The 12,535-nt window shown below is 38.7% G+C and overlaps 1 long non-coding RNA gene across 1 annotated transcript in view; it reads right to left on the bottom strand.

Annotated features, from left to right (window-relative positions):
* The window catches only part of LOC146892876 (uncharacterized), a 29,424-nt gene that overhangs the window by 3,913 nt on the left and 12,976 nt on the right, over positions 1 to 12,535 (bottom strand). The window contains exon 3 of the long non-coding RNA XR_015003539.2: positions 2,080 to 2,329. This is a non-coding gene — a long non-coding RNA (uncharacterized LOC146892876). The remainder of the gene's footprint in view (positions 1 to 2,079; positions 2,330 to 12,535) is intronic.

Genomic DNA, 12,535 nt, shown 5'->3' on the forward strand with positions numbered 1-12,535 from the left:
ACTCTCTCAATGTCTCAAAGTCAAAACACAATTCAAAAGAAGTTTCCACTGCCTACCATGGGGCAATCTGAATAGTGGTACAAATAATATAAAACCTGTCAGAACTGCCCACATTCCAGGACCAGGTGCTCACTGACCCTGCCTTCAGTCATTGCCATCACTAGAGGCCAATGGGACACGCCATTCCTAAGGGCTGATGTGACGCGTTTCCACCATTGAGTGTGCATTTGCTCCACACCCCTATAAAGTCTGCATCATCACTGCCTGCACTCTTCCTCTTCCTCCCTCTCTCCCTCCCTGTCCCTCCCTTTCTCCTTTCCTCTCTCCCTCTCTCCTCCCTCCCTCGCTCAGAGGCAGCCTTTTCCAAAAGAAATCTCTTGCATGCGGTCTGTTGTGTGGTGTGATTTTTGCAGTATTCCTTGGCCCTCCAGTCTCTGCAAAACCCTTACAAAACCAATGAGTTAAAGCACGCCCGGTATGTTGAACACCCATGAGTTAATAAAGACACTAGAGTCCATATTCACTGGCATCTTCTAAGACGCCCTAGTTTCACCTCTGTTGCTGTGATATGATACCAGGACAGAAAGCAACTCGGGAGAGAAAAGTTCTGGCGTCTAATTCCCGGTTTCAATTTCAGTCCATTACTATAAGAAATCAAAGCGGCTCGTCCCATCCCATCCACGGACTAAAGCAGAGACAAGATGGATGCATGCATGGCTGCACTCAGCTCACTCCTAAGCTGTTCTACCGCTCAAACAAGACCCATTGCTAGGCCCCAAGTCAAAGGTCACACAGATGTGGAAATGGAGGAGGAATGGAGACCCGAAACTCAGTTGACCACAGTTCCCATTCTCTCTCTCTCTCTCTCTCTCTCTCTCTCTCTCTCTCTCTCTCTCGTCTCTTTGTAATTTATTTGTTGATGAAACTCAGCTGTTTGTAGAATTACGAATGTGGATTTCTTCAGATGACATTACCTTACTATCATCTCATAATTCTCTTTTCTCTGGGAATCTGTAACTCCAGCTACAGGCTGTGGGTTCTCTATAGGATATTTGGAGACAGTGATGCCTTTCATCAGGTGACACACAGTGTCCCACTGTCTCCCTTCTACTGCTGTTAGCACCACCACTGGGCATTGCCTGATGGAGGAGGGTTATCTGTTTATTGTGTTATTTTCATCGGTCAATAAAGAACTGCCTTGGCCCTTTGATAGGACAGAAAATTAGGTAGGCGGAGAAAACAAAACAGAATGCTGGGAAGAGGGCAATGGGGCAGATGCCATGGAGCCAGCCACCAGGTCAGACATGCTGAATCTTTTCCGGTAAGCCACCACCTTGTGGTGCTATACAGATTATTAGAAATGGGTTAATCAAGATGTGAGAGTTAGCCAGTAACTAACTCTCTAGAGATAATGGGCCAGGCAGTATTTAAATGAATACAGCTTATGTGTTATTATTTCTGGGGCTAAGCTAGCTGTGCAGGAGCCCGGTGAGGCGAAAAGCAGGCCTGCCCGCAGCTCCTCACTACAATTGCCAATGTCCATCACAGAGATAGAGATTTGCAAAATGGTTTATTTTCTTCATTTACTGCTGAAAACTCCCTTTGAAGGAAAACACACCTCCATCATCTGTTTGCTACTTGAGGGGCAGCTCCTACAGGAAATCAGATTAAATGCTTGATTCTTTTCTTTACCAGTTTCTAGAAAAATATATTTCCCCAGTTAGCTCCTGTCATGGTTAGTTTTGTTAATTTGACACAGTTGGCAATCAAATGGGATGCCTCAGTAAAGTGTTGTCTGGATCATGCTGACTTGTAGGCATGTTAATGGAGGACGTTGCCTTGATTGTCTTAATTGATGTAAAATGACCCAGCCTAAAAGTGGGCAACATGTTTTCAGCTGAATGTCTCTTCCTATTTTGTCTGATTCCTCTTCTGGAAAGATGAAAACAAATATTTACTCAGATGAGAAACTGACAATAGACCGAAATAAGGATATCACCAAAATCCAACTTAGAGAATCAATGAAATTTGATTGTTTGTTTTGGTTACTTACAGCAACATGGGAAAGGGGTTACTTACAGAACGTATAAGTGATGTGTATAGGTGACAGCTCACAAAAGCTGGAAACAATGAGTATCAACTTGCAGGCAGCTCGGGAACTAGAACTGTCCTGTCCAGGTATCTCAGTTGGTCTGAACTTTTTCCAGGATGCTTGACTCATGTCTGGTGGCTTTTCAGGCAACTCAGGTAGCTCAGCTGGTCTCTGTCTCTTTCAAGTGGCTTTGCTGGTCTTAGGGTATCTCTATCCGGTCCCCATTGCTTATATAAGCTGTGGAGAGAGAGGCCTAGGTTATCTGTTCAGTTTTAGGGACTTCCTGAAGCCTATGATTTGTTTACTTCCTGAGATTATAGTGCTCCCCTACAGGATGAAATATTTTACCCTTTAAAAGATGCTGTGTTTTAGTGAGGTTCCCTCCAAGGTGGAGGTTTATCTTGGAGGAAATTTCTAAACAATACCTCCCAACATTTGTTGAGTTTTTTTTTGTTTGTTTGCTTTCTGTGCTTGGATGCTTTGCTTGCATGGATGTCTGTGCACCACAGGCGTGCCTGGTCAATACAAAGACCAGAAAAAAGTGTTGGAGTCCATGTAACTGGAGTTCCAGGGGGTTGTGAACCACTGTGTGGGTGCTGGGAATTGAACCCAAGTAGAGAGTAGCTAGTGCTTTTAACCTCTGAGCCATTGTTCCAGCCATGTGCTGGAATTGCAAGCCTAGTGTGATAGTGTTAGGCAGCTGGGCCCTTCAGAAGTTACATAGTTCATAAAAGTAGAGCCTCTCTATATGGCATTACTAGAGAAAGGTAGGAGAGGACTATTGCTTCCCTCTATTTTTGATCATTAGAGAATACAATGAGAAGATTGCTGTCTATAAACTACAAAGAAAGTTACCTTATTCTTAGATTTACCAGTCTCCAGAACTGTGAAAATAGACGTTGGTTGGGACTAGTAGTGTAACTCCGTTGGTAGAGTTCACAAAACCTTGGGTTTGATTCCCAAGACCACATAAGCTAGGAGTGGTAACCCAGCACTGGGGTGGGGGCAGGGGGAGTCATGAGAATCAGTTCAATGTTATCCTCAGCAACATGGCAAATTTGAGGTCAGCCAGGTATACATAAGGTTTCATTTTCAAACAATAAGGAAAGAAAGAATGGAAGAAAGAAAGGAAGAAAGGAAGAAAGGAAGAAAGAAAGAAAGAAAGAAAGAAAGAAAGAAAGAAAGAAAGAAAGGAAGAAAGAAAGGTAAGGAGAAAAGAAATAGAAATAAATGTATGTTGTTTGTGTCACTCCTCCACTATGTGCTATTCTGCTTCAGCATCCTACACTAACTAAGAAAATATAGAACTTCAATAAAGGGAGAGAGGCAGCTCACCACTTGCTCCTCGGCAATCAAGACCATGGTTCAGGACTGGGAATGCAGCTCAGCGACAGAGCAGTAGACTGGCTTGTGCGAGCTCTAGCACACACATTCCCAGACCTGCCCAACAACAGCAACAACAACAACTGCAGCTGACCTTTGACCAATAAAGGTTTGGATTTTCTGGGTCCACAATACATACATTCTACTTTGGAGATAGGTGACAATTTGAGGTAAATCGTGCATACATTGTACAGCTTAGAAATGCCAAAGAAGATACAAATTTAAAAATATGTCGACAATTGCCTGTTGTATCATGACTTGCTTTCATAAATAAACACAAAAATATTACTGAAAGTGAAGACTTATTAAAACGTATGCACCTAAGCCCAGCATGCATGGTGTCATGTGTGATGGAGAGAATTTTTAACAAGTATAGATACAGCATTAGATCATAACTCCATACAACTAGCTATAGAACACACTACGCCTCAACACTAATTTTATGGCTACTCCTGTTGCTATTGAGGGCATCTCAAGTGTTGCAAATGTGCTGTCAAAGCCCCGTGAGATGCTAATCACCTCCAGGTGAGCAGTTCAACTGTTTAGTAAATTGAGTATTGCTGTGAAAAAGGGATCCACAGTTCTCTCGCATTCTTTAAATATAGTGAAATAGGTTCTAAGAAACTGTTTATGTCTTCATAGGGCTTGTAGTCAACAGAAAACTATTAGCAGCAAAATTTTGGAAGAGTCAACATTAAATCTAGAGACTGACTACTCTGGAGTACTTGTCTACCATGCAAGAGGCTCTGGATTCCATCTTTAACACTCACTGGCTCAGGAGTATGGGGATCTAAACTTAGATATTTGAGTGTAGGGCTGTGTGAGAAGTGTGATGCCTGTACTTGTGTGTGTGTGTGTGTGTGTGTGTGTGTGTGTGTGTGTATGTGTGTAGTATATGTGGTGTGTGTGTACATGTGTGTATGTTTCCAAGTTTCTGACATCTTCAGTTCACGTGCTGCTCTCAAGAGTCAAGCATAAATAAAAATCTCCTGATTTCTCTGGACCTGAAGTGAGACAGACTAGAGGCAGCTGATTTTAGAACAGAAAGGACAGAGCAAAGTATCTTGTTCGGTACCACGGTAAATGATTTTAGTCTGTAGTCTTAAGTGCCTTGAGAATCAAAGAGAGTAAACTACAGTAAATGGCTCCTTGATGGAGAATTCACTATCCACACGGCAGAGAAAAGAGTGTTGACTCTCACTGCAAGCTGCCTGAAACCTTTAGGCAGCTTGTTCCAGGCACTGTTATATTCTGACGTGCAAGGGGGCAGAGGTGGACATTACATACAAACATCAAGTTTTCAGGAAAGAAGACTCCTTTGATTACTGGAAGGCATTAGTCCACCTCTAGTCTGAGCTCATTTCTTGCAGAAAGCATGGAGGAAGCATGTGGGTTCAATTCATCCACTTGATAGGACTTAGGGATTTGCATGCTGAGATGAGAGAAAGGGGATCCAACTCAAGCTCATCAGAAGATAGGCTCCACTGAACATATCTTTTAGCTGTTAAGGACAGAACAGATTTTGAAATGTTTGCAATATGGAATGAGGCATGGCAATGGAAAATGATTCTCTGCTATGGCTCTTCACTTTCCTACAAGACAAAGACAAACAGGAGAACTCCCAAAACTTAGGGCTACTTTTATCCTTCAGTACAGCTCATAAACGTTGAGGCCCAAGAAGACACCAAGTGACCTCAAGTAGCGACCAAATTGTCAGGGTGTGATGACCTAACAATCCAGGACCACCAGAGCTTATAAATTGTGACTACACCTTCCAAAATTTACTATAGCAATGTTTCTGCTCCTTGTGGTCTTCCAGAACATTGTTGTTTTCCATCAATAAATTGAATCTGTTTCTTCCCTTGAAACTGGGCTAAACATCTTGATGAATGAGATGAACATAAGCCAAGAGGTACTGTATGACTTCTGAGGTTTGTGGTGATATTTTGTTTGTGCTGTAACAAATAAAGCTTGCCTGAAGATCACAGTGAAGAGCTAGTCACTTGAGTTAGCCATAGAGGCCAAGCACTGGTGGCACACACCTTTAATCCCAGCACTCAGGAGACTGACGCAGATGGATCTCTGTGAGTTTAAGACTACCCTGGGCTACATGAAATCTATCCAGTCTAGAAGAGAAACAGAGCCAGGTAGTAATGGTTCACACCTTTGATCCCGGTACTTGGGAGTCTCATGCCTTTAATCCCAACACTAGGAAGTTGGAGACAGGAAGGGATATGGCTGAGCAGAGAGAAATATAAGGCAAAAGGAGACAGGAGACCATGTGCATTCATTCTGAGTATTCGTGGAGACAAGATCTGGCCCACTTTGGTCTGAAGATTTGGTAGAGATAAAAGGTCTCTCTAGTGGCTGGCTCCTTTACTTCTCTGATCTTTCAGCATTTACCCTGATATCTGACTCTGGGTTTTTGTTATTAAGACCAATTAGAAATTGTTCAACAAATGATGTCCTACTTTTGGGGCATGAATTCATGAGAAAGCCTCTTTCCTGTGGCTTTGCAGTCACCAACATAGGCCAGAGCAACATGTGGCCAGAGTCACTGCCCCATGGGCTAAGTTTTCCTTTCATCTCTCCTGGTGGGCTTTCCCTGGACCCCCTTCTTGGGCTGCTGCCAAACTAGGTAGCTGCCTTGAAACCCGCTCAGGCTTCTACTGTCCTACACACCAGCAGTCAACTTCATATGTTTATCAGCAGCAGCAGGAGACTTTGAGACAATTGGAAATTCTTAAATGGAGGAATTAGTTTAAAGAGAGTGTTTTCCCAAGTTAAAAAATGGGAAAACTAATTCAATGGAGAGAGTAGGTCTCTGTATGATTATGCGATGCATGATTTAAAATTTAAACAATTAAATCAACTAAATGAAGAGATAATCAACTTAACTGGGATTGACATTTTGATAATCTTTATTGTTGGTTTGATAATTCTTGATTTATCTCTAAAAAAGTTGGTTAATATGAATGCCAAGATACATGCCTTAGAAAAGTTTATTCAAACAGATCATAGAGATATTCAAATCCAATCAGAGGAATTTAAAGGAGAACCAATTTCAGCATTATAGTATAAGGTTAGAGAGGAACAACCTAAGAGGTACAACCTTAATTTATTCAGTCACCTTACAGGAACTGCCAAATGACAGATATCCCCAACACTGTTTAAGTGCTCACTGGAATCCTGTGGAAATGTTAGATTTAAGGAGATTCAAGGAAGCAATAGTCTCATATGGCATGTATTCACCTTTTGTGAAGCAGATGTTAAACTCGTGGTCATCTTGTAATAGAGTTATCCCTCAAGACTGGAGAGACTTGGTTACAGAAGTCTTGAAGCCTGGTCCTCAATTACAATGAAAGACCTGGTGGAAAGGTGAAGCTAAGACCATTGAACAATGAAGTAGGGCTAGAGGTATGGAAGTATTCCAAGACTAACTTCTTGCAGAGGGAGATTATGCTAATTAGGCAATCTCTATCTGATGACCTCACCCTGGCTTTGTGCCATGCAGCAGCTTTGAATGCTTGGGACAGAATTGAAGAAGTAGGAAATAAAATTGATTCATTTACTAAAGTCATACAGGGCCCCAAATAAAACTTTACTGATTTCTTACAAAAATTGACTTCAGTAGTAAATAGAAAGATACCAAATTCAAAAGCTAGACAAATAATAATTGAATCTCTGGCTTTTGAAAATGTCAGTTCACAATACAAAAGGGTAATTAGGCCTTTAAAAGCAATATCAGTTCCCTTGGAGAAATGTATCCAAGATACAATCAATATTGAATCTTAAAACCATGATGATATTTAGATAGGAGAGGTGATTTCCAGTGGTTTGAAGAAAAATCAAAATGTCAAATGTTTGAATTTTTGTAAACAAGGTTACCTAAAAAGGGATTGTAAACACAGCATTTCTAATAACAATGTTTTTTCTAAGCATAATTCAAACAGAATGCCCCTGTCCTTTGGATTATGCAGAAGGTGTGACAAGGGAAGACATTAGACAAATGAATGCCGATCAACAAGAGACAGTCAAGATAATGCTTTGCCATCAGGAATCACCTTGAGGGACCTCTCAAAGGCCCCCATATGAAATTCGGTTTAGTAATTTTCATCAATGAAGAAACTTCTTCCCAGAATAATTAAAGAACCTAGTGCTTATTGTAAGAAACCATACTGCTCTGGATAAAGGAAACCTATAAATGAGGGAACAAAAAAATTCAGGTGAAACCATAAATCAAATATATTGGCTAATTTCTATAAATGAACAAAGGCTAAAATTAAAAATATGAATAATTATATTGTCGATGGAGGTCTGATAGGCACAGGTGTGGATGTAACAATAATTGCACCAGAATCTTGGAATACAAATTGGCTTCTTCAGGAGGCAAATGCTCAGCTTTTAGGGATTAGAATGTTATCTCAAGTAAAACAGAGTGCAAGATGGGTCGAAAATATAGGGCCAGAAGGACAGAGAAGAAATTTAAAAACATATGTAGGTAACACAGCAACAAATTTATGGGGACATGATTTATTACAGCAGTGGAATACTCAGATTAACTAACATTCCCTCAATCTTAGAAACAAACCATAAATTAATGTGTGTTTCTGGGAAAAATACTAGAAGGTTTTATAAAGAACAGTCACTGGCCATTCACATTGTACAAGAACAGGGCACAACAGCTGCTGTTCTTTCAAAGGCACCAACAGCTCTACCTTTAAAATGGTTGACAGACAATCCTGTATGGTTTGATCAATGACCTTTAACAACAGAGAAACTACAGGCCTTAGACCAGCTGGTACAGTAGCAGCTAAATGCTCAGCTTCTTGAAGAATCAGCCAGTCCTTGGAATTCTTCTGTATTTGTTATTAAAATGAAACCTAGTAAATGAAGAATGATAACAGATCTAAGAGCTGAGAATAAGGTGATTTAGCCAATGGACTCTCTACAGTCTGGAATTCCTTTGTCTTTTCTATTACCTAAAAATAGCCTCTTATAGTAATTGATGTAAAATGTTGTTTCTTCACTATACCTTTACAAGAAAAGGACAGTGTCTACATGTAATAACTCTCAGTCTGCTAAGAGATATCAATGGAAGGTTTTCCCACAGGGAACGTTAAATAGTCCCACCATGTGACCATATTTTGTAACTCAGCCATTAAAATAGTTATAAATGCAATTTCCTCAATCTATAGTTTACCATTATATGGGTGACATATTAACTATTTCAAATGTAGATACTTTAAAAAGAATGTTTGAAGAGGTAAGGAAAATTTTTCCTAGTTGGGGATTAAAAATTGCTTCTGAAAAAAAATACAAAAAGAAGATTCTATTAATTATTTAGGATATAAAATAGTTCTACAAAAATTAGACCCCAAAAGCGCAAATTAGAAGAATTCAATGGTCAGCTTTTAATGATTTGCAAAGATTGCTACCAGACATTTCCAATCTTCACCTCACTATTGGGATAAAAAATGATGAACTGAGTAACTCATTCAAAACATTAAATGATGACAAGGACTTAAATAGACAAGAGAATTATCAACCGAAGCTGAGAGAATTGACTTTGATGGAAAGAAATTACAGGATGCACAAATGGATTGCTTGGATCCAGAGCTTGATTGCATTCTGGTTATTTTATGCTCTAAGCATTCTCCTACAGGAATATTAATGCAGAGGGAAGGTATTGCTTAAAATGGATCTTTTATCACATAAACAGAGCAAAAAATAAACTTATGTGGAAAAGCTCTCTGAGTTGATTCTAAAGTTTTGAGGTTTCATGAATTAGAAGTACTAGACCCAGCAGTACTAATGATGAAATTGACAAGCATTAGGCAGAAAACAAACCTTGGTAAAGAGCTTGCATTAATTTTTTTGGGAGAGATTAACAACAAATATCCCCAAAGCAACAGAATCCAATTTATAAAGAGAGCTAACTGGATCCTTCCTCTCGTTGTATGGGACACACCAGTATTTGGAGCCCTCCATTCTATTACTGATGCAAATAAATCAGAAAAGAAAGGTTACAAATAAGAAAACTGAAGTAAGTGGCTCAAAGCCCTTATGACTCTCTCCAAAAGTCAGAATTATATATTATTCTCATGGTATTAATTGATTTTATGGAATCCCTCAACATAGTTACTGATTCTCAGTATGCAGAAAGAGTTGTTTTGCATATTGAAACTGCTGGGTTTATACCAGATGATACAGAATTGACTTCATTATTTATTCAGTTATAAGAAATTATCAGGAAAGGAACAATACCGTATATATAACACATGTCTAATCCCATACGGATCTGCCAGGCCCTCTAACAAAAAGTAATAAAGAAATTGATCAACTATTGATAGGAATTTCATTAAAAAGCATCATGTCAATAGCGAAGTTTTAAAGAAAAATTTTTTCCATTACTTGGCAAAAAGCAATGGAAATTATAGGGAAATGTCCAACTTGTTCTTTATGTAGCCAGACTTCACTACCTGCAGCAACTAACCCAAAGGATATTTAAAGGAATAAAATCTGGGAGGTGGATGTTTTCTATTTTATAGAATTTAGAAAATTAAAATATGTACACCACACCTATTGCTACCTATTCAGTACTTAAATGGGAAACTGCTTTGAATTCTGAAAAGGCTGATTTGATAATCACACATTTGTTATACATTATGACCATCATGGGTATATCTGTACAAATTAAAACTGAAAGTGTTCAAGCATACATCTCTAGTAAAATAAATATTTTTTGCTTATTAAAATATAAAGCTTATTGTAGGTATACCATATAATCCTATAGGGCAAGTAGTTAGAGAAAGGTCAAGTTGAACTCTAAAGGATATGCTAAATAAACAGAAAGAAGTAATAAAAACTTCCAGAAATAGATTGTATAATGTTTTATTAACTTTGAATTTTCTAAATGCTAATGAGAAAGGAATAGTTGTGGAGAGACATTGGATGATAGAAAAAAAACTAAAGACTTAGATCAGCTTGTATACTTTAAAAATGTGTTGACTTCTGAATGGAAACCAGGATATGTATTACATTGGAGAAGAGGTTTTGCTTTTGTTTCCACAGGAGAAGAAAAGATATGGATACCATAAAAATTGACAAAAGGTTTGATTTGAACAAGAAAGACCTCTTAATTAGAAGAAATGGTAGTTCATCAAACAGCAAGGCTGTTCAATAGAGACTAACCTATAAAACTAACAAATGCTTTTCATTTGATTAGGATTAACTTGGCATAAGAGAACCTCCCAATGAGGGTTGGGTAAGGTTTTGTTTCCGTCTTTTTGGGAGAATAAAGGCATCCAGCTAAGGAATTGGAGAAATACTGGACAAATAAAACATGTGCAAAAAGGGACAAATCACCCACAAAATAATGTTCCAAGAAAAAGAGTAAATTGGTCTATTGGTATATCATACTTGCAGCAGGATAAAATGTTTGTTTTTGCTATTCTCTATAGACACATAATGCAAATGGTCTTTATGTAGTTCCTGTCCAATTATAAATTAAAGTTGGTTTTGGAGTCGGAGTGTGGCCATCTGCTTCTCTAAATCCAATCACGCTTATCAAAGTAAAACTCAAAATCTCTATCTTATTTCAGAAGACCCACACAATATAGGACAGACGACAAACAAAAATTTAGAAACTATTCTATTGCCACTAATCTCATAATCCTTTGGCTTTAATTTGACTCTTTAACAGCTTTTCTTAAGGTATAAATATTATTTCAAAATTTTAAAGATTAACATATATATATATGCTTTAAACTTTCTGTCATGATATTAATGGTCATATAGAGTACTAACTAATTCTGGAAAAAGACTTCATCTAGCTTCCTCTACATGATTTCAGGTTTGAGTCTCTATGAGGCAACTAGGAATTAAGTTTTTGTACTCTGGATATATATATATATATATATATATATATATATATATATATATATAACAAAATATGGTCCTTTAATCTCTTTGAGATCTGTTGTATATGATATTTAAAGTGTTTAAATTTTCTGTAGCAAACCATGACCACACCTTTGTAGTCTCTGAAAGGAGGATGGGGCCCCACAATGTCTATTTCACCAGGAATATGATAGCACCACTAAGCTAAAACACAGCATCTAAAGATCAGCTAGCTACAAACTGCTCAAGATCATTTTGAGGTGGCTAGCTGAGATGATCCGGGCTCACAGATTACCCTAAGCAGGACCTGAGACAAGCTCTGCACTTTCCCATTACATGAAGACCGGATAACAAATGGTATAGTTATCCCTCCCAGGACTTGACAATTAATCCAAATATTTCTTTTCAGGGTCCCCTAAAGATGCTATCGCCCCCAGACAGTAGGAAGTAAATTTAAGAACACAATGCCCACATTCCCAAGACATGTGGTGAATGGGTTTTGGTAGTTCAATGGGTTATGGATATTTATCATTGATTAGGGCGATTGGTTATGAGTTCTTATTGATAATAGTCAAGGAATGTAACATGATGGGGGCCAGCTTGTTTGTGTTTTTCTGTCCTGCCCTGTTCCCCCAGCTGTTTAGTCCCAAAGTAAAATCACACAAGAGATCTCTATAAGTTATAATGCTGATTGGCCCGTTAGGTCAGACTTCTTACTTGCCAACTCTCACATCTTGATTAACCCATTTTTCTGATCTATGTTAGCCATGTGGCTCAGTACCTTTTTCAGTGGTGCAGCTCACATCCTGCTGCTTCAGTGATCTGGGCAGGAGTGGGAGGAATCAACTTCTTCCTCCCCAGAATTCTCCTGCTCTCCTTGTATCATTTCCACTTCCTGTCTGGTTTCCCCGCCTATACCTCCTGCCTGGCCAATCAGTGTTTATTTAAAACATGATTGACAGAATACAGACAATTCTCCCACACCAAAGGAAAAAGTTGAACAAAGGAGTTTAGATCTGGGGTTCTTGTTTTGAAAAGAAAAATGTTTGAAAAGAAAAATGAGGATATAGATATGATGAGATATACAGGTAGATTACTGAGTCTACTCTGGAAAGAAAGGGTAATATAAAACTAGGATAAATGATAAATTATTGAATC

Source organism: Myodes glareolus, chromosome 9 (genome assembly GCF_982192425.1).
Source record: "Myodes glareolus chromosome 9, mMyoGla1.1, whole genome shotgun sequence".
Classification (NCBI taxonomy): domain Eukaryota; kingdom Metazoa; phylum Chordata; class Mammalia; order Rodentia; family Cricetidae; genus Myodes; species Myodes glareolus.